This window comes from Siphateles boraxobius, unplaced genomic scaffold (genome assembly GCF_051911475.1).
Source record: "Siphateles boraxobius isolate OS27281-9 unplaced genomic scaffold, OSU_SipBor_1 53, whole genome shotgun sequence".
Taxonomy (NCBI): domain Eukaryota; kingdom Metazoa; phylum Chordata; class Actinopteri; order Cypriniformes; family Leuciscidae; genus Siphateles; species Siphateles boraxobius.
The window spans coordinates 5,982,621-6,003,106 of record NW_027509175.1 but is presented as its reverse complement, the minus strand read 5'-3'; the positions used below and the strand labels follow the sequence as shown (position 1 = coordinate 6,003,106).

Here is a 20,486-nt window from a genome sequence, read left to right as displayed (position 1 = left end):
TCCACATGCAATCTATTCACTGGGGGAAATAGTAGAGTACAAATTGCTTCTTGTTAGGAGCAGAGCGAAGTCAATCAGATGGCCTTCCACTCATGTTTTTTAAATCAGGGAGAATTTATGCGCTGACATTTTATAATTGATAGGAGGCTTGTTCAAAACTGAATGTAGATTGGGAACTGGCATGTTTTCAGTGGTATTTCTGTGAGTAACACCGTTAGCCGCACAGAAATGGAATTGATTTCATCGAATTGGCCTACACATCAGATTCAACTCTGAATGCCGAAGGGAGGGGGGAATATTGCCACTTCCTTTAAAAAAAAAAAAAATGAGAATGAATCATGTTTGTCATTTGATTCCATTATATCCATAATGGACCTGTTTACCTGTCGCTTTTGCCCCTTCCATCCATTTGTCACAGGTAGGTAATATCTGCACTAAAATATTGATTCCCATCTATTCGAAAACACATTAACAAACAAATATTTTGAACACAGAGACCTGCAATAGTGTCTAGTGGCACTTTTTTTTTTAATATGAGAGATAATTTTGATATACATTTTTGTTTTGCTCATCACTAAAAAATATCAATCATTGCGCTCCGAGTTCCGAAAATGTGTTTCCGTGGCAACAAAAGCTTTTCAGGATAAAAGGGGCTGTCAGGAAGAATATTTTCCTTTATAACTCTGTCATAACCATAAACATTAGTACAATACACTCTCTCTCACGCACGCACATCAGTGAAGCCCATTAAAGGCCACTATAAAAGAAGGAGGCTTAAAAGTAAAGGATGACAAAGAACCACGCTCGCAAAGTGGAGGTTATTTTTACAGATTTTAAGGGGAGGGGAAGATGATAAATCTGAGTTGGGAGGCAGTAATAAGAGAGGATGGCAGGCAACACAACATTATCAGGCTGTTTGTGCTGTGTGGAAGTGCTGGAGGGGGAGGGCCGCTGAGGAGAGCCTTTACCCGCACGACACCCTCTGATTGATAGTGGAATAAAGGTCGTTCCGTGTGATGAATGAATATTTCGATATAACCCAATCACGGTGCACAGGAAAACGAATGACTGGATGAGAACAAGATGAGCCGGTCCACTGAGGGCACGGCACGCGGGGCCAGCAGAGGCACTAAATCACAAAATAACAGAATTGAACTTTATGTGGCCAGAAATGGGAGAGCATGTTGAGACACGGAGTTGAAAATGTGACCTGGATACTCTCAGCTTTTCTGTCAATACTAAATCCATGAAGAAAGGGAAACAGGCGGGGAAGAAGCAAGAGATTGAGCCAAGAGTCTATTCCGCAAGACATTAGAGGTCATGCGCTCTAAAGCGAATGTGGTAACTGTGGAGTTGTTCATAAAGTGGTTAATTCACAGCGAGATGTTTCGTTCGTGCACGAGGGTCAGTTTGATGGAATATCAGCTCCCATTTGTCTGAGAGCCACAGATGGCTGAGCTGAAGACAAATGCCGCAGTTAGACAGCCAAAACAACATTTTCGTCCTGATGTGCACAGCATTGTAGCCTATTGATTAATATCACTGACAAAACGAACTAGCTGAACAACGGTTACGCTCTGATGGGAAATGAAAAGCCTGCAAGGATGAGATAAGTATCTGTGATTGCGCATTAGATGTCAAGTGACTCATTGAATCATTCAACTCAACCGATTCTTTCAAAGCACTCAGGCTGTGTCCAAAATAAGTAAGATATTTTTTTATGGTTTTTTATTAGCCACTAGAAAAATTACGGTTACACTTTTTGTGCTACAATCTAGTGTGTTTATGAATAAAAATATATGATAAGCTGTTTTGTACAGCTAAATGAATGCGGATGACACCGGACTCAATTGACAAATTCAATTCAATTCAATTCAAATTTATTTGTATAGCGCTTTTCACAATACACATTGTCTCAAAGCAGCTTTACAGAAATTGCATTTCGGAAATGTACATAGAAAAATACAGTTAGTTAATCAAGTATTAATTTATGGCATAACATATCGCCGGCTTTGAGTCGTCTCTTCACAGGCGTCGAGTCGTCTCTTCACAGGCGTTGGGACATCTGAAGTCTCCGTGAGAGGCTGGATACAAACTGGAGCTGACGAACGCTATTTACCTCGGGACTAGCGTCCCGAGATAACAGCAGAAAGGCAGATGGGAAATAATTAGCATAGCTGATGTTCATAATGTTAATGCATTCGAACTGATTCAGCAGTAGTATCAAAGGTTAAGCATTAAGTGAATGCTTGGTTAAAGAGATGCGTCTTTAATCTAGTTTTAAACTGGGACAGCGAGTCTGAGTCTCGTACAATATCAGGAAGGCTATTCCAGAGTTTAGGAGCTAAATGCGAGAACGCCCTCCCTCCTTTAGTGGACTTAGATATCCTAGGAATGACCAGAAGCCTCGAATTTAGTGATCTTAAAGAACGCGATGGATTGTATGGCGATAGAAGGTCTGTTAAATACACAGGAGCTAAACCATTTAGGGCTTTATAGGTCAGTAGGAATACTTTGTAATTGATACGTAACTTAATAGGTAACCAGTGTAGAGATGATAAAATAGGTGTTATATGATCATATTTCCTTGATCTAGTAAGAACTCTAGCAGCTGCATTTTGCACTAACTGTAGCTTGTGGCCATGGCGTTATGTTAAAAATACACAGTGAACTTTTTGAGGGGACAGACATTTGTTGTGGTGTCTTAAACCACAGTGGACATTATCAAGTGTACTCATTCAATCCCATAATGCACCTACATAAAGAGAGCAAAAGCTATACACTCAACAGCTAGTCAAATACGTCTTGCTATAGTGTCCGGCTGACTATGCTCACTCATTTTTGTTCAATCATTCAGTGAACTATATTAGTGGAGTAATGTAGTGAATGAGGAAATAGGGGTGATTTCGGATACAGCCCTTAATTCAGAAACAAAACAAGTATACACGAGTGATTTAATTATGCACTCAACCTAATAGTTCAAAAGCACTGGGTTCATTCAGGAACACCGGAGTCCGGAGACACATACTGACTTGATTCGGCTCTGGCTATTTTTGTTGGCAGAGCTAAAAAACAACAAGGTAATTGGCAATATTGTGTTTAAAATCGTAAGTTACTTAATATTATTGCTAATTGTAATATCACAATCACAATCATTCTATCCTGTTATGTCTTTTTTTGTATGTGTCAGGTCTTTGTTGCATGTAATGTATATATATGAATATCTGTAGTTGTGCAGATGACTATAGCCATTTAGAAAGATTTCAAATTAATTGTTGAATAAGGCTTAATGGACTGTGCTATGTGTTAATTACCCCACAAAAAATTAAATAACCCTTTTGAAAAACATCAACAATGGAAAATCATCAATTAGTTGATCGTCGCATTGCTTAATTAACAGACATTAAAGACATCTTTTCCTTTTCTCAATTAAAAAAGTCCACACAAACACAAAATATGAGTGCATTATTTGCTTGTCAAAAACTGTCATATGCTTAAGGCATCATAATGCGGGTGTCTGAACCTGCTAGAGAGAGAGAAAGAGAAAGAGAGAGAGGGGGGGGGGGGGATTTTATTATTGCTTTTCCTTAGTCATTTGCTTCTTTATCTTCAGTGGTGATATCAGAATGCCACAGAGTAGATATGGCAGGCAAAATTTAAAACTGAAACGTCTCACTCCAGTTAACTCTGTGCACTTTCTGCCAACAGAAATGTTCATCTGCATGTCCAATAGGATCATCTCTTGCACTCAGATTAAAGTCAGAAAAGCTCAGACATATCTGCGCACTTTAGTCTTCTTTTCTTTTTGTGTCACTTTGCTTTCTGACACTGTACAATCTGTCTCACGGCATGAGTTTCTCAGCATTATCCAATTATCTAAGAGGTAAGGCATGTACCGCTCAGGTTGCTACCTTGACAAAATCAATAAGCATTGGTAATGTCTAATACCACTGTCTTCTGAGCACACTGTGATCTTCGGTAAAGAGAAGAAATAAAAAAGACAAATGACAATAAGCAAAGCTGTACAAAGTTCAATTCGGCTCGGTGAATCAAAACAAATAAGTTTTTTTATAGAGTGTGCTGAAATTATTCAGTGTTATGAACACAACACCCAGGAGGTAATGGGCTATTACAGGAAAAAGAAATGGCCATTTACACAGTGCAAATGATGGGAAAGGTCCATGCACTGCTGGCACTTTCCACAAATAGGGTATACTATATTTATTTTTAAAGCATTAGAGCCACAAATTCCATGATTTTGGTTGTGAGAACTATTAGATTGGATAAAAAAACTATTAAAAAAGTTCAAGTAACTAGAATGAAAAGTAAATAGTTTTCAAATCATCAGAAGTGCCCTCCCTCCACCCCCTAAAAATGCCTAAAATAATTCAAATTATAAAACAATGTCATAATTTTGAACTAATTTGTTCTAAAAAAAATTTATTTTTATTTTTTTGTACAAATTTAATTGCTAATTATGAATATAAATTGTAGTGCTGATTTCATTTGTCAAGCTCAACCAAGTGACAGCTAAATTTAGTCATTTTTAGTCCATTTAATTTTAAAGTATATTATTGCTAGAAAATACCAAAGTTTACAAAATAATGATTTTTAAACTAGCAAAAAAGAAATGTAAAGAACAACAACAACAACAACAACAACAAATCTGCTAGCCATATATTAGAAAAGAAAAGAAAACACCTCATATAACATTTAGTTTGACCTTCTCATGTTGATGGCCAACATTAAAAAAAAAAAAAAAAGTATCTCAGGTCCTGTTTCCACTTTTTGTTTAAAGAACTGGCTCCTAAAAAGCAAGAAAAACACATTTCAAATGGGAATCTTGTTTTCATATTTATCTGTCTGACTTATTATTTTTGTCTCTCTCTCACTCCTCAGCCAGATTTTCCCTCTTCTCTCATCCTCCGCTTTATCCGCCTTAGGGAAATATTTCCTCCAACATCATAATTCTGACTTTTTCCTCATTTATGTATTTTAGATTTATTTAATTGTTTATTTCTCACACTTCTAGTTTCTTGACTTTAAATGCGATTTCCCCAACTATGAAACATCTGCGTGTCCGTAAGTCCTTCCACTGTATAAACACTAACAGAATGTTGCAGCTGACAACTGTAAGAATTAACCAAATACATTAACTTACATCAAATTTACCATGTTAACCACAGTTTATGCCCAAATACCAGTATTGTTGCTATACTGTAAAATTATCATTTAAAATTGGATGTCATTCAAATGGATTTTTGTTCTAAATTAGCACAATTTAAATCATGCTTTTTAACTGATAGCGGGCCAAAAGTTAGTAACTCTAATGAATCCGGTAGGTAATACAAAGTTAATGCAGCTTGTTTATAACTGTACAAATATAACTGTAGTAACTTTGGGACTTTGGCAGAACTTGTTTACCATAGTTATTATTTGTAAGGGTAATTAAAGGCAACCAGAGAGACATATGGAACCAATATGCGCAAATAATTGTGACACAAATCAAGCTACACAACACAAACTGCAATCTGACAGCACCACATGCCAGAACTGAAAAGTGAAAATGGAAAATAATGTTTACAGTGCAAATGAGTGACAGGTAATGGGGCAACATCATCTAATAGTATATAAAAACAAGCAGTATTCAGTTATTTTAAAACAAAAAAGAAAATTAACAAAATATCATGTCATGCACTTTTTGAAAAATTCAGCTGCACCAGAAAATTCCCTCTAGAGTTAACACTTGCAAAATATGACATCTTGAAAAAATACACATTTTAGATGACATGCAGCCATTATAACTACATCAAATTCAAAAATAAATATCTACCCATTTTGATAGGAATTAAAAACGCAGCCTTGATAAGCACAAATCTTTTAGCAAGACCATCATCTTATGACTGCATTAGGGGCATTTATTTGATATTGACATATCCCAGCTGCCATATGACATCTGCATGAATCTGATGCCATTCTGAATTAATTACAATTAATTTTACTCAGCGCTGAGCGCAACCAGCTAATCAGGACTCCAAGTGCTCATACGTCTCAGAGAAATTGCACTAAAAATAAATACAAGGGACTTCACCATCAAGATTCATTTTAGAATCAAGGGCCCTCCATTTGGATCATCAGGACTTCAACTAGAATTTAAAATGCTTTTGGATCTCAATCCAGGAATTGGAATTCAAAGGCTAAGAAGGGTTGGAAAAGAGTCCCAGAGGGATGTATTAAAATACGAATCTATATACCGCCGTGACTAAATGATTACATATATAGAAAGAAGTCTAATACCGAAAAGGCAGCAATATTATAAAATATTTTTTCAATTTAAAAGAACTATTTTATATTTGAATATATTTCAAAATGTTATTTATTCCTGAGATGGCAAAGCTGAATTTTCAGCATCATTACTCCAGTCTTCAGTGTCACATGATCCTTCAGGAATCATCTGGTGCTCAATTATTATCAGTTATGATTGGTATTCAATTATAAATAATGTTTTTTCTCATTATCAATGTTGAAACAGATTTTTGTGGAAACTGAAACATTTTCTTCAGTACTCTTGATGAATTAAAAATTCACAAGAACAGATTTATTTGAAATAGAAATCTCTTGTAACATTGTAAAGGTCTTTACTGTCACTCATAACATGTCCTTGCTGAATAAACATATTGATTTCTTTTTTTTTTTACATACTCACCCAAACTTTTGAATGGTAGTGTATCATGGTTTCCACAAACATTAAGCAGCAAAAAACATTTTCAATAGTGATATTAATAAGAGTACAATTTGATTTTGTGAGCACCAAATCAGCATATGATTTCCGAAGGATCATGTGACACTGACTGAGGATTGAGAAATGATGCTGAAAATTCAGCTTTGACATCAGGGGAATAAATAACATTTTAAAATATATTAGAAGAGAAATAAGTGATTTTTAATTGAAACAGTATTTTACAACATTACATTTTTTACTGTACCTTTGATCAAATAAATGCAGCCTTGGTGAGTAAGCAAGACTTCTTAAAAAAAAAACATTATAGGAACTGAATACAGAATCGACTGACAAATCCACAGAGGTCGTCAGATATGTGTGATCCCTTGTGTGTGTATGTGTGTGTGTGTGTGTGTGTGTGTGTGGTTATGTCAGGTTGAAGGGTTCTCTGTGAGGTGTGGACTAGACTTCTGTCATTGGTAGATAAGAAGGGAAGAATGGAGCAAGCACTTGGGGTTTGAGGAGAAAAAATGACATTAAAACCCCAACAGCAGTAAGGATGACCACACACTGAGCATTACTAACCACCGAACGGACAGCAGCGGCACCCCTTAGCAACTGTCTCATCTCCACGGTGACAGAACCACTGCTACAGTGATAGCTCAGTGACTCAGGCTGACCATGGATATGACCTTCACTCTCCCGTTTAAGTTACACATCAACTCTCTCTCTATTTTCTTTCTATTCTCTGCTTTGACTTTTACACACACACACACACGCACACACATATTTCCATGTTTTTTGGGACTTCCCATATAAATAAGGATTTCTATACTGTATAAACTGTATATTCTATTCCCTTACACAAACCCTTCACAGAAAACTTTCTGCATTTTTACATTTTTATAAAACATCATTTAGTGTGATTTATAACCTGTTTTCCTCATGGGGACCAAAAAATGTCCCCGCAAGGTCAAAATGTACTTGTATTAACATCCTTGTGGGGTTAGTACCATATTTTTGAGGGAATTACTATGAAAATGGCAAGATAAATACATACATTTCAGTACCATGGTATATTTTAAAATACCATTGCCATATGATTCCATCACTTTATCATGATACTGCCACATTACATTTAGTATTCTTTGAAATTCCTTCAAAATATTATGTAGGCTAATTATATAAATATGGTAATCATTCAGTACCATGGTATATATAAAAGTACCATAGTATTTTCACTACTATGCCATGGTATTACTATAGTTCTCTTTTGTAATTGCCTTTTTTAAGATACTCTAAAATGGGCCGAAAACCATTGTAAGCAGCCATTTACAAACAAACAATTTACGAGTTCTTGTTTGGAACACATGGAGGAGCTTGTCTCCATCTGTTAAACAGTCACTGCACATACTTCAGACATCTGTTGGAATTCACCGTTGACTGTCCTTTGAACATTTCAAACTGGAACATTACACTTTCCTCTCAGGACTAAAACTTTTCAACGATTACTGTCTGTTCACACTCATCTGCTTGAATTGATCCTGGACTGGGCAAAATTTAAAGGGACAGTTCACCCAAAAATGAAAGTTCTGTCATCATTAACTCAACCTGTATGACATTTACTTTTTGTAGAACACAAAAGGATTGATATTTCAGAAATTAAAAAATAAACAAGAACAAAACAATGACTTGACAAAACACGTCTAACAGCACATCTAAATGATTTCATCATAATTTTAACTGAAGTGTTATATTACATTCAAATTTAATATAAGAAAAGGTTTTTTATACAGTAGAACCTTAAACGGTTCTGTCAGGCGCTTTATATATAGAACCTTTTAAGGGGTTATCTTGGGATAATTTTTATGGATTTAGTTTTAATTATTTAATTTTATTTTAATTATACCCTAGGGTTTTATATAGAACCCATTTGAACCATTTTTTTAAATGTAGAGTAAGAGTGTAGTTTAAATGCACTAAATTGCAGCTTTATCATTGCAAATGTCAATATATCAAATTACATGACATACAGTATTTGTTTTCACGGAGCCCCTAAGCTGAGAAACTTTGCATTTTCTTGGAAACCTTTTGAGTCCTTTGCGAGTGAATGCAAAACTTTTGTGAGAAAACGAAAAAGAATAGAATTTTTTTTTTCTCCCATCTCATATTTTCCCCCCCATCACCATGTCCCTTTAGGGGCTCAGTAAGTTTTAATATAAATGATATTAGTATTTGGCTATACTACTAAATTGGGTCAAAAAGAGCACTCTATTGCATTAGCGAACAGCGAATTGCATTAAACATAATTTTAAACTATACTATAATTTAAACTATAATTCATTGAATGGAGAAGAGCTGCGTGAACATTCTACCAATTTTCTCCTTTTGGGTTCCCCGTTAGAAGGAAACTCACACCGGTTTTGAACAACATTAAGATGAGTAAATAATGTCCGAATTTAAATTTTCCATTGAACTATTCCTTTAATATCAGGATTCAGCAGTAATATAATTTCCATCCTTGATTTGCCGTGGCCTGGCGCTTCTTCAGTCTGGTTGGACGGTTTTTGCGTGAGCTGCCATATGAAACCATTTGGAGAAGTGTTCTGCTGACCCCACACATTAAGCACAATAAGTCTTTAGGGGGGATTATTACACGCCATTAGCTGGTGTATTGTGTATGAGATGATGTAAGACCTTAAAGAGGACCCTCTGGCTGTGGTAAATGGTCATTTCTCTTTCTCTCTATCTTTCCCTATCTGTCTCTCTATCCATCTGTCTCTGGGAAAGAGTGCAGCTATGTAAAGGGCTAAATGGATCCACTCACGGTTCTGATGGTCTCTTGGTAACCAAAATGGATACGGGGTCCTGACCTTGACTCGGCCATCAATGTTTGCCTTGGGAACTTCCTAGCGCTAGAATGTGTGCGTGTAAGTTTATAGTTGGGAAAAATGGTCTAGCGAGGAAACTTGTCTGTTTTTGTACAGAATGATTTTGTGAATTTTGGAGTCTTTATAGCACTTGTCACATCCTGTTATGGAAGATGTGAATAAGATTGTCTTTTAGCTGATCCCACCTGATCTTCCTTCCCCCATCGCTCTGAACTCCTGACAGCAGCTACTACGGCTGTCTGTGTTTCCTTGAGCACACATTATTTTTTTTATTTAAAATGGTGTCAATCCTCCCACACATAAGGCTTATCATCATCATTGTGGATGTTCCAAAATCTGGAGAGCTGCCTGAATAAGCAGCATTTTAAAGCAACCAAATGTATCCTTTAAAAAGGATGCAATCCCACAATGCATCACGATGAAATCAGGATGGGGGTTATAATACAAGATGGCTAATTTCATTCAGCACTGAAAAGCATGAATATAAATCAGTGTTGTTATTGTTAACTAAAACTACAAAAAATTGTGTCCGTCAATTGAAATTAAGCAGAAATGAGATAAAATGAAATAATAAAAGTAATTATCTCTAATTAACATTATTAAAAAACGAATAAATAAGAGCATTATCAAAATAACACATTTTAAAATAAAAATGAATAGTTCCATTAAAATAAAAATGCATAATTTTACCCATATTTTGTGTGCTATTTATTTTTATGCATCTTACATTATGATGGATGCTTACCTAGAAGGCACTATGCAGTGAAGCAGATCAGCAGAAAGATCTAATGTGTGGAAGAAAAGTAAACCTCTCATAGACATTACTCAGGCCATGTCTCAAAATATCAGTTACTTGATATTAACATCTTGTTTCGCTCACAGTTGGTTGTAAACAATCTGAAGTGACATGCAGGTTGAAAGATTCCAGTGTAGACATATTGTAAGACCTTGAGAGGATGAGAAAGAGAGAAAGGTTTAGACCTAATAAAAATGCTTCCATTTTGCATGTTTCTAATTAGATCAAAAAATTACACACATTTATGAATACACACAATATTTATAGAGTATGTACACACACACACACACGCACGCACGCACGCACGCACGCACACGCACACACACACACACACACACACACACACACACACACACACACACACACACACACACACACACACACACACACACACACACACACACAGCCGGGTGGCCTCAAACAAACATTGACTTTCTCACTTTTTTTCCCCCTGTTTTCCACATCTATGCGCTTTCAGTCTCTTTCCCCTCCCCACACATCCACAGTCTCACAATAACACAAACAAGCTCCCTTTGCAGTGTAGCACTGACGTGTCTACCTGTTATTGATACGAGGGGCACATGATGGAGGAGGCTGTCTTTGCACCTACCAGAGAGAGAAAGAGAGAGAGAATAAAGGCTGAGTGATCAATAGATGGCACTGTGGCTCTTTCTTTTATATGTTTAAGTGTATGTATACGTATGTGTGTGTGAGTGTGAATGCATGTGTGCCAAGGTCTGCGCTGTACTTAATTACACTGAAGCAAAATCATCAAGATATGATGAAGCACAGGGGTTTAAATATAAGCACCTTACTCATAAAGAGACACACTCACACACAAACACTAGTATTCCTATCATTATGAGCACATTCTATTGGCATAATGATTTTTATACTGTACATATTCTATCCCCTAACCCTACCCATCACAGAAAACTTTCTGCACTTTTACATTTTGTCATATGATTTATAGTTTTCCTCATGGGGACCAAAGAAACTATCAAAAATGACTAGTATTACTATCCTTGTGGGGACACTTGGTCCTTGTAACACATTATAAATGTTAGAAATGTATTGCTAAAACATATTACAAAGACTGTGAACTGTGAAGTATGGAATTGTGGAGTTAGATCGTTAAACAGTTTTTCACCATTGCTATTTTCTGGATTTTTTGGGCAGGTCTAAAACGGGGCTTGATGACGCACTGGAGCCCCTGAGCTCCTGGACACGCCCCTACTTGATGACGCACTGGAGCCCCTGAGCTCCTGGACACGCCCCTACTTGATGACGCACTAGAGCCACTGAGGCTGGCCGCTCCACTAACTAAATAGAGCACATTAGCATCAGTTTGCCGCTCAATCGCGAGTTAATGTCAGTACTATTATAGTTACTACAGCGTACAGTTTGCTAGTTATTTCTTCGTCACGGAAATGCGTACTACCTGGATGCGATCATGTACAAAACAGATCGGTGTCCTTATTTAAATTTCCTGAAAACAATCACATCAAGAAAAGGTGGATTAATTTTGTGAAGAGCCACCTTGATGGAGAGCTGAGGATCACCACCAAAAACTCGCCTCTGTAGTGATTATTTTACACGGGATAGTTTTATAAACTTTCGTCGGAGACAACTGGGATTCACTGATAATCCGCTGTTACTGGTGAATAGGGCCGAACCGACTATCGCCCGCCTCGGCCTTCATCCTCCCGTCGCGCCGACAACTGGTGCCATCATCGGCAGTGCGTGTCCACCAATGAGTGTAAGTTTGTGTGCTTATGTTATAACATTAATTAACCTAATAAGCTGCTAGGAGCATCCATTCCGGCTGTAGCGGGTGACAGTTGAGTGTGGCAACGGCAGCTTTACCACAAGTGGGCGTGGTTTCAGTGCAGCCAGAGGACACGCCCCCAGCGTTTGAGAGCAGCATTTGAGACTACTGCTCATTTTTTCAAGATTTTAATAGCTTATTTTATGTACTTGCCGGCTTTTTTATCATTCAAATTTGGCTGGGTGGCTAATAACGCATTTTTCTGTGATATGACAAACTCAGAACACATACTTAATTTTGACTTTACAGGTACTTTAAATATATATATTTGTTTTTACCGCAAATTCAATAAGACATTTTTAAAGTCACCAGAACATTCAATCAATTCCTGATGAACAACATCAAGTCCTGGCCTATATTTTTCTTCAGAAACATTCTTCAGAATAACTTCTTTTGTGTGCCTCAGAAGAGACAAAAATAATAAAAGTCGTTGGAGTGACGTGAGGGTGAGTATTTATTGACAGATTTATTTTTAGGTGAACTATGCCTTTAACATGTTCATGAATATTTGTGTGTTGAAACACTAACTAGCTTGCCCGTCTTGAAGTTGGACAGAAACAGAATTTTGTGTCTTTCATGGTCAGGTCTAGATGAGTCCGACAGCATCGATGTGAGAGAGCGAGACGGAGAGTTTATAGTGTAACTGTCTAATGACCGAGCGACGGAGTGACAGAGCAACATGGGCGCCTGGGCTTTGTTCAGATTTATGGATTGACAGTGACACCCAGCGTGGATGAATTTTGTGTGTGTACGGCTCAGAGTGTAATGACACAGCCGACGACTGGCTTAGGGCTGACATGCCAACACCTCCCACAGACACAACATGCTTATGGTTCATCTTGTCGCCACGGGACACCACATCTAATGGGTAAACAAACGCAGCCATTACCAGGTCAGAGTCGGGGAGTATATATATAAATGACTGTGGAGAATATGGTGGAGAAAACTCCAAACACACATCAGAGAGCAAAGGCCCGGTGTATATATCGCAAGTAATTAATTACAAAGAGAAAAGGTCGGTGCGTGTGTGTTTGTACATGTAAAGAGCACAACAGTGCTGGGATCGCTGAGTGACAGGGGAGATGGAGGGGGAACTTTGTGCAGAATTCAATTTGGGTTGCGGTGCTGGGGAGACAATTAAGAGTGACGCACAGAGGATGACAGAGGAAAGGAATAATTACATGAGAGCATGAGGGAGTGAGAGAGAAAGAAAGAAAGTAGTTGAAACATGGAAGGTGGGATGGACTCATGTGGAGAGAGGGAGATGCGCTGATGTGTGACGGCCCCTCTGTCAGGATAACACACACACACACACACACGCACGCACGCACGCACGCACGCACGCACGCACGCACACACACACACACACACACACACACACACACACACACACACACACACACACACACACAGATTCTGATGCACACGTTGGGAGAGTCATGCAAACCCATGAAATAGAAAACCTTGGTGTTCATTCAGACTTTTAAAAACACAAACATTGATATAATAGAGTTTGATGTGCTGTGTAAACATGCTCTAAAGTTGGCATGAACCAGACATTCCGATAGTCTTTTCTTCCCTATCATGATTTATCTGCTTCTCAAACAAGGAAACATGTCAGGCGGGACTTGATTTTGTCCATCGGGAATTGGTTGGATAATTGGATGGTTGTGGGTTGTTATTGCTGTGATGTCATGTGAGTGACAGGTTGTCCCGCCCTCACGCCAGATGTCGCTGCACAGATAAATTATTTATTATAAATACTGCAATATTCCATAAAAAATATGATTGTCAATTTTGATTTCATGGTGATACAAAACTACCTCCACAACCCAGAAACATTAAAACGCTGAAGAAAATCCTTGAGAAATTATTGTTAATTCGCTGATTTGGTGCTCAAGGAACATTTATTCTTATTATCAATGTTGGAAAGTTTAAAAAGCACAGCATTTACATTACTGTCACTTTTGATCAATTTAATGCATCCTTTCAGAATAAAAAGTATAAATCTCTTAAAAAAGAAGAAAAACTTTTGAATAGTATTGAACTACAGGTTTTATGAAGGATTGGCAGCATCAATTGTATTGGGCATGTACAATTCTTAAGTATGAAAAGAGGTCAGCCAAGCATAACAGAGGTCATTTACATACAGAAGTCTGAAAGCTACATTATTAAAAACAACCTGATTAAAACTAAAGTTAGAAAATGGTCATGTAAATCTAATACAATGTGCTGCAAGAAACCTTGACAAACATTATAAATGCTTTTAAGGGGGAAAAAAACACTATTAACATGTAGACCGTGGTCCCTTAAAACAGGTGGTACACCGCAGGGAAAAAGCACCTGTACGAAACATCTGCAAACCTTCCCGACCTTTTTCTGACATTTGTGTAGATTTCTAAAGAGTCCCAGATGTCTAAGTGTAAACTCTCATTGTTTGTAGCTCACATGGACTGAGAGAATAAGACAAAAAGATGGGCTCAATGAGGAATAGGTACATTTGATGAGAAGATAAAGAGATATACAACAAATGGACAAGACATGAACAGTGTCTTTAATGCACACACACACACCAGACACACAGCTCCTCTAGTCAGACGAAGTCGCAGACAGTCAGACAACCAAACTTGGCAAAGTCTCTGGGGTTCCGAGGGCTGAAAGTCTGTGAGTCTGTGTGCCATCCAGCTGCGATCTCTCTGCTCCTTGTCCAGTCAGCCATAGACAGCTGCCCTACTATGCTCAGAATTGTGACAGCCTGTCCAAATAGATAGCGATCCCACACTGTGTGTATTTCGCACTGTGTGTGTGTGTGTTCGTGTGTGTGTGTGTGTGTGTGTGTGTGTGCATGACCATCCTCTGAGCTGGCTGACCACCACTGGACTAACTGTCTGACTTATCTATGTCAGGCAATTATGATTTCTTTGTATCTAAAAACGCAAAATAAATTGTTATACACCTTGAATTCGGTAGCCCATTTGCAAAGTGTTTTTTTGTTGTTGTTGTGTGTCTTGAGCAACAATATAAAAAACAGTGTTTAGGGTAAAAAATAATAAATAACAAAACAATAAAATAGTTCTGTCATGATAGCTCTCGGAGTGTTCGGCATGGTAATTGATATGACATTGTTGATATGTTTGGTCTTGGCGGAATAGATCTGCTACACTGCTGTAAGGAACTCAGCTTTTTGGAAATATTAATAATCAATAATATCTTGTTATTATTAATTATAAATATTTGGGTCAGTTAATTGGATTAACTTGATGTGGCTGAATTAATATTACAATCAATTAATCAGTTCTTCCAACGAACTATTTTGATTATTAATTTATTCTAATAAAGGGTATCTTCCATGGCCACCGAAGAATAATTATTTCTTCGCCTGTACAGTACTTTGAGCCAGTAGCAAAAAACGTGATCGTAAAGTGACTTGTATTGCAAACAAAACAGAACCAAATACATATTATGTACAAGTTTTATTAACTAAATATAGATATTTATATGAATATAAATAAACTAAACAACATACACACATGAATACATAAATAGGTTAGTGATAGGATGAAATTGGAAACCGGAAGAGGGTCTATGAGAAGAACCATCAGAATTTCATTTTCACATTTCATTGAATTGAATACTTGCATTTGTAATGGGAACAATTCTTGAAGTTGTTGAAAATTGGAGTCGTTGATGGTTCCGGCAGTGTCAAGTGGAAGTTGGTTGAGCGTTCTCTTTCTCCAGGAACGCATGACTGGTTTGGTGAAGGCCTGGGACTCTGTTGAGGCCACGCCGAGCACCCAGGAGAAGTGAGGAAGTCGGAAGGATGGGTGATTGGAGTCGTTGTTGGTTGGAGTCTTTGTTGGTTGGAGTCTTTGTTCCAAAACTCCTGAGATTGTCCTTGGTTCTTTGTGAGAGAGTCTTCTCTCTTTTCCATGAGGCCGGATCTGGTTGGAATCGAGGCCTGCTGGGCCCTGGGGCCCCCGTGGAGGGGGAGGGGGCTCCCCAGTCTCACCAGAACAGTGTTGCGGCTGGATGAAAAAAACTAAGAGAGGGCGGTCACTGTTGCCTGCCTCTGATATACCCTGAGAAAGAACCAACCCCTAAGGTTTGAATGGACCTATGAGTAAGGTGACATGTCCGAGAGGAGAAGCGGCTCTTAGTTGATGTATGGTCTTTGTCCCCAGCATGCTTAGACTGTTCATTCAAGCTCAAATAGACATAACAAATTCACATTGCATTCTTAGAGAAGGTGATGTACATCAAAGTGTGTGTCATTAAATGAGGATTAATTTGCTAGGAAGCATGATACAGGTGAGGTTATATTGACCGTTGGGTGGTTGTTCAACCACATACACCCCAATCAAACATACCATGTTGTTATACCTAATAGTACACGAGACAGTAAATCATCACAGTTTCTGTGAGGCATGTTCCTTCATAGATCAGAGTAACACCGCAAAGTTTATTTAATTAAAGATGGTCTCTCTCTCTTAAGCATGTGGCGCATGTGGCCACATTCCTTTGAGGTCGTAAAGTCTGTTATCAGTCTTAAAGTGTTCTGTAACCGGACACCCGGCTGACAAAGTAACTTCATTTGTGAGGTTAGTTTTGGGGGAGAGTTTCATAGACCTTTATATTCATTAAATATAGTGAATATGAATAATTAGTGTGTGTCTGATTGGTCCAGACCCTACACTGCTATTGTCAATTATTAGTATACAGGACTTGCTACTGCCAATACATACACGACACGCTGCTGTGAGCAAGTGAGAGATGCTGCTGCTGTACAGTATAGCCTACATGAATTACCCATAGCAGATTTTACAGGTGGAGCTGGGGAAGGTGGAGGGTTTCTGAAAGTGCGCTGCAAATTCTACAGCAAATGCAAGTAATTGAAGTTTAAGCAGCGTGCTCATTGACACAGCAGGAACCAATCAGCTGTGCTCTGTAGAGAATGATGTGATTGCAAGCAGGTTGAGTTTGCAAAGAGTTTTTAAAAGCAAAAATGTAACAAATCTTAGGAGTTTTCACATTAGAAAAAAATAAGGTAATACAAATAAAATAAAACATTAAAAAAAAAGATTTAAGTACATTTATCTTGTTTTAAGTACGCTTAAATATGTTTTCTTTGACGGTGTTAGAAATACACAAAGTTGATTTGTCTTATTGGTCAAAAAATCAATTCAACTAGTGTTTTTGTGGCCAGAAAGTGTGCTCTAATTGACAGCGAGAACTACTTGTGAATGTAGTCCACATATTTGAAAACACTACAATTGTCTGGCCTGCATGATTTCCCCATGGTTCAATTTGACAAGAGAAACTGAGACGAAAACGAGAGAGAGAGAGAGAGAGAGAGAGAGAGAGAGAGAGAGAGAGAGAGAGAGAGAGAGAGAGAGAGAGAGAGAAAGATAGAGAGGAGTTAAAATGAGGGCATGTGGCAGGGTCTTTTTAGCATATTTCACATAACGAAATTCTCTTTCATTCCCTTTTTACCTCTGACTGTCTTTCTTGCGAGATGCACAGTAAATCTGAGTCGGACCCCCACTAAACTACAACCTGTCAAGGTCACAAGAAACAGTGGTAACGTTCACTACGCTTTTCTCGTGATTGTTGGGTTTTTTCATGTGGGATTTCAGTATAACAGATTTGGAGATGTGTGCTGCGTGTCGTCTGAATGTTTTAGATTCAGTCATCGTCTTTCCATCAGAGTCACTCTCATCAGTTCTGACCCAAATGCTGTGCTGCACACTCAAGTAATAAATCAAAAAGCATTCAAAGCCACTTTCGGTCAATTAAGGTTTGACAGATGAACCCATGTCGGTTAGACTCATTTATTAAATAACACTGACAATACGTTTGCCTTGTGGAAGTCACCTTTTGATATTTACTTTCATCACTGTACAACATGATCTTTTCGTACTGTATAATCTTTCTGGATTTCTCGAGGACATATGTGAAATGTGTTTATAGTGTTTTGGCTATTTCAGAGATCTTGAAAAACGGTTCTGCAGCTGGTAGTTATAGCTCTCAGTACAGTTCAGTACAGGCCTAAAGACTAATATAGTGTGTGTTCGACTAGAAATGGCAATTTAATGCACATTCACATCTTTACGCACTCTTTTAGTTCACCAAGGAACTATTTATCTCCTCCATATAAAAACGTGTAATTATAAAGAAAGTAAAAAGTAAAAGTAATCTTTTGATAGCACCACAAAGCCATAGTGTTTCCATTTTTCTGGGTAATCAATAGTTTTTTTAGGTCATTATTTTTTCCATTTGGCACAGAAATTACTGCAGCTTCGAAAAACAATTCAATTTGGCCTTGACTTTTCAAATGCTTTCTTTAATAAAAAATTTGATTCTCAAGACCCACTGAGCTGAAGGTGATTCCTGCTCACTGCACTGTGATCTGATAATGTAATTAAATAATTTAGGAATCATCATGAATTTACATGTGGGCCGAGATTCAGAAATGTCAGTATATATTAAAACCAAACCTGAGGGACTAAAATGAATGTCCTCGAAATGCAAGAAGATATACTAATCATGGCCTTTGCTGGGCTGGTCTGTTCTATTTTCCCCAGAAAATCTATACACTCTTTAGATTTTCATTACTGTTATCACATCTTTTTTGGAGCTTGACAGCCTTTAGTATTAATATCTTGAATTAGCTTTTATTTTTATACTATTTATACTTTAAGTTGAAAATTCTAATAAGATTTCTTTTTAAATATTTCAATTTAGGTTGAATGAATTATCAAAACTGAAATTGAAATGTATTTAAACAAAAAAAAAAAAATTCTTGTTCCCTTTCGAACGGTCAATCCGTATTGCGTAGCTATACGCAGTGGGGAAACTCCTTTTCCTCGATTTACTGAAGCCTTTATGTAAAGCGAATTGGCAGCTGCGCAGCTAGAACATGAGCGTCTGGCTCGCTCATAGGCTGCGCTGCGGCAACTGCACATCCAATGGCGCAGGCGCCTCTGACGTGCGACCAATGAGATCACTCTGCGTCATACACGTCAGAGTCCGCCAAGGGGGCGTGACCTCAGTCTATCATAGTCCCCGAATTCGCCATTATAGCAGATTTTACTCCTTCAGCGACAAACTTCACGTCTCTGACCATTTATTGAGCCTTCGCCGTCGAACAAGCCTTCTGCCTGAGCGAGCTACAGTTCAGCAGACTACACATTTCAACCGTGTTTCTCCTGACGCCGTCTCTCCTGTGGCTATCCGGCGATATCCTTTTCAATATCTGTTTATTATGTGTTTATATCTGTAGGAGCGTTGTTCCATTTGCCTCGTGTTAAGCGAGGCCTACGAACAAGCAAGCTGCATTTCATTCCTAGGACGCTACCACGCAGAGAATGCACTCTCTGTCAGCGGATGTGCGGTCTGCGAGTGCATGCCTATCTCCGTGCTGCGAATTCGGCTAGCTCTCTCTCTTGAGACGGCGGCGCCGCGTCACCCGCGCTTCCTTCTCCGGCCCTACTTACAGCCGAGGAAGAAGAAGAGCAGCAGCTAACGGCATCCAGAGAGCACGGACGTTTGTGAACGCACGCTGGCCACGTCCCCGCATGCTTCACTCTTTCCAGCTCAGTCATCTCCGGTCCTGTTTGAGGGAGATCAGCGCCCCACCCAGGCGGTTCTCGAGACTTCGGTGAGAAGCAACGTGGGTCACATGCTTCGCACCGATGTACAGAATTCATTAGCAAAAGGGGCGATAGAATTAGACCCCCCTGTGCTAAAACATACGGGTTTTTACAGCAGCTATTTTCTAATTCCAAAAAATTTCGGTGGCCTCAGACCCACTCTAGATCTCAGACATTTGAGCAAAGCTCTCATGAGACGGCCGTTCAAAATGTTAGCTATCAGTTTCACAAGCACAACACATGGGTTCACAGTCCCCCTTCATCAGGCGGCCCCTCCCCCGTTGTAACACTGACTTCCCCACACGCAAATGCTTGTACAGTTAGTCCAACACTCAATGTGTGCACAAATCACAATATAAGGGTATCAGGTCCCCCTACGTTAGGCGACCAGCCCCAATCAGTGTGTCAAGCCCTAGCCACACGGGTTCTAGCCTGGCAAGCTCTCCCCAATGTTGAGTTGGGTCATAAACACTATAAAGCGAGGTTACTCGCTCAAATTCGCTCGCAGACCCCCGAAATTTCAGGCGGTTCTCGAGACTTCGGTGAGAAGCAACGTGGGTCACGTGCTTCGCACCGAAATACAGAATCTATTAGCAAAAGG

At 38.6% G+C, this 20,486-nt stretch overlaps 1 long non-coding RNA gene across 1 annotated transcript; it reads right to left on the bottom strand.

Annotated features, from left to right (window-relative positions):
* Nucleotides 1-10,305: 10,305 nt before the first annotated feature.
* Nucleotides 10,306-11,016, bottom strand: LOC143714019 (uncharacterized). Its single transcript, XR_013195383.1, has 2 exons — nt 10,968-11,016; nt 10,306-10,559 (listed from the first exon to the last, which is right to left on the bottom strand). It is a non-coding gene; the product is annotated as an uncharacterized LOC143714019 (long non-coding RNA).
* Nucleotides 11,017-20,486: the final 9,470 nt, after the last annotated feature.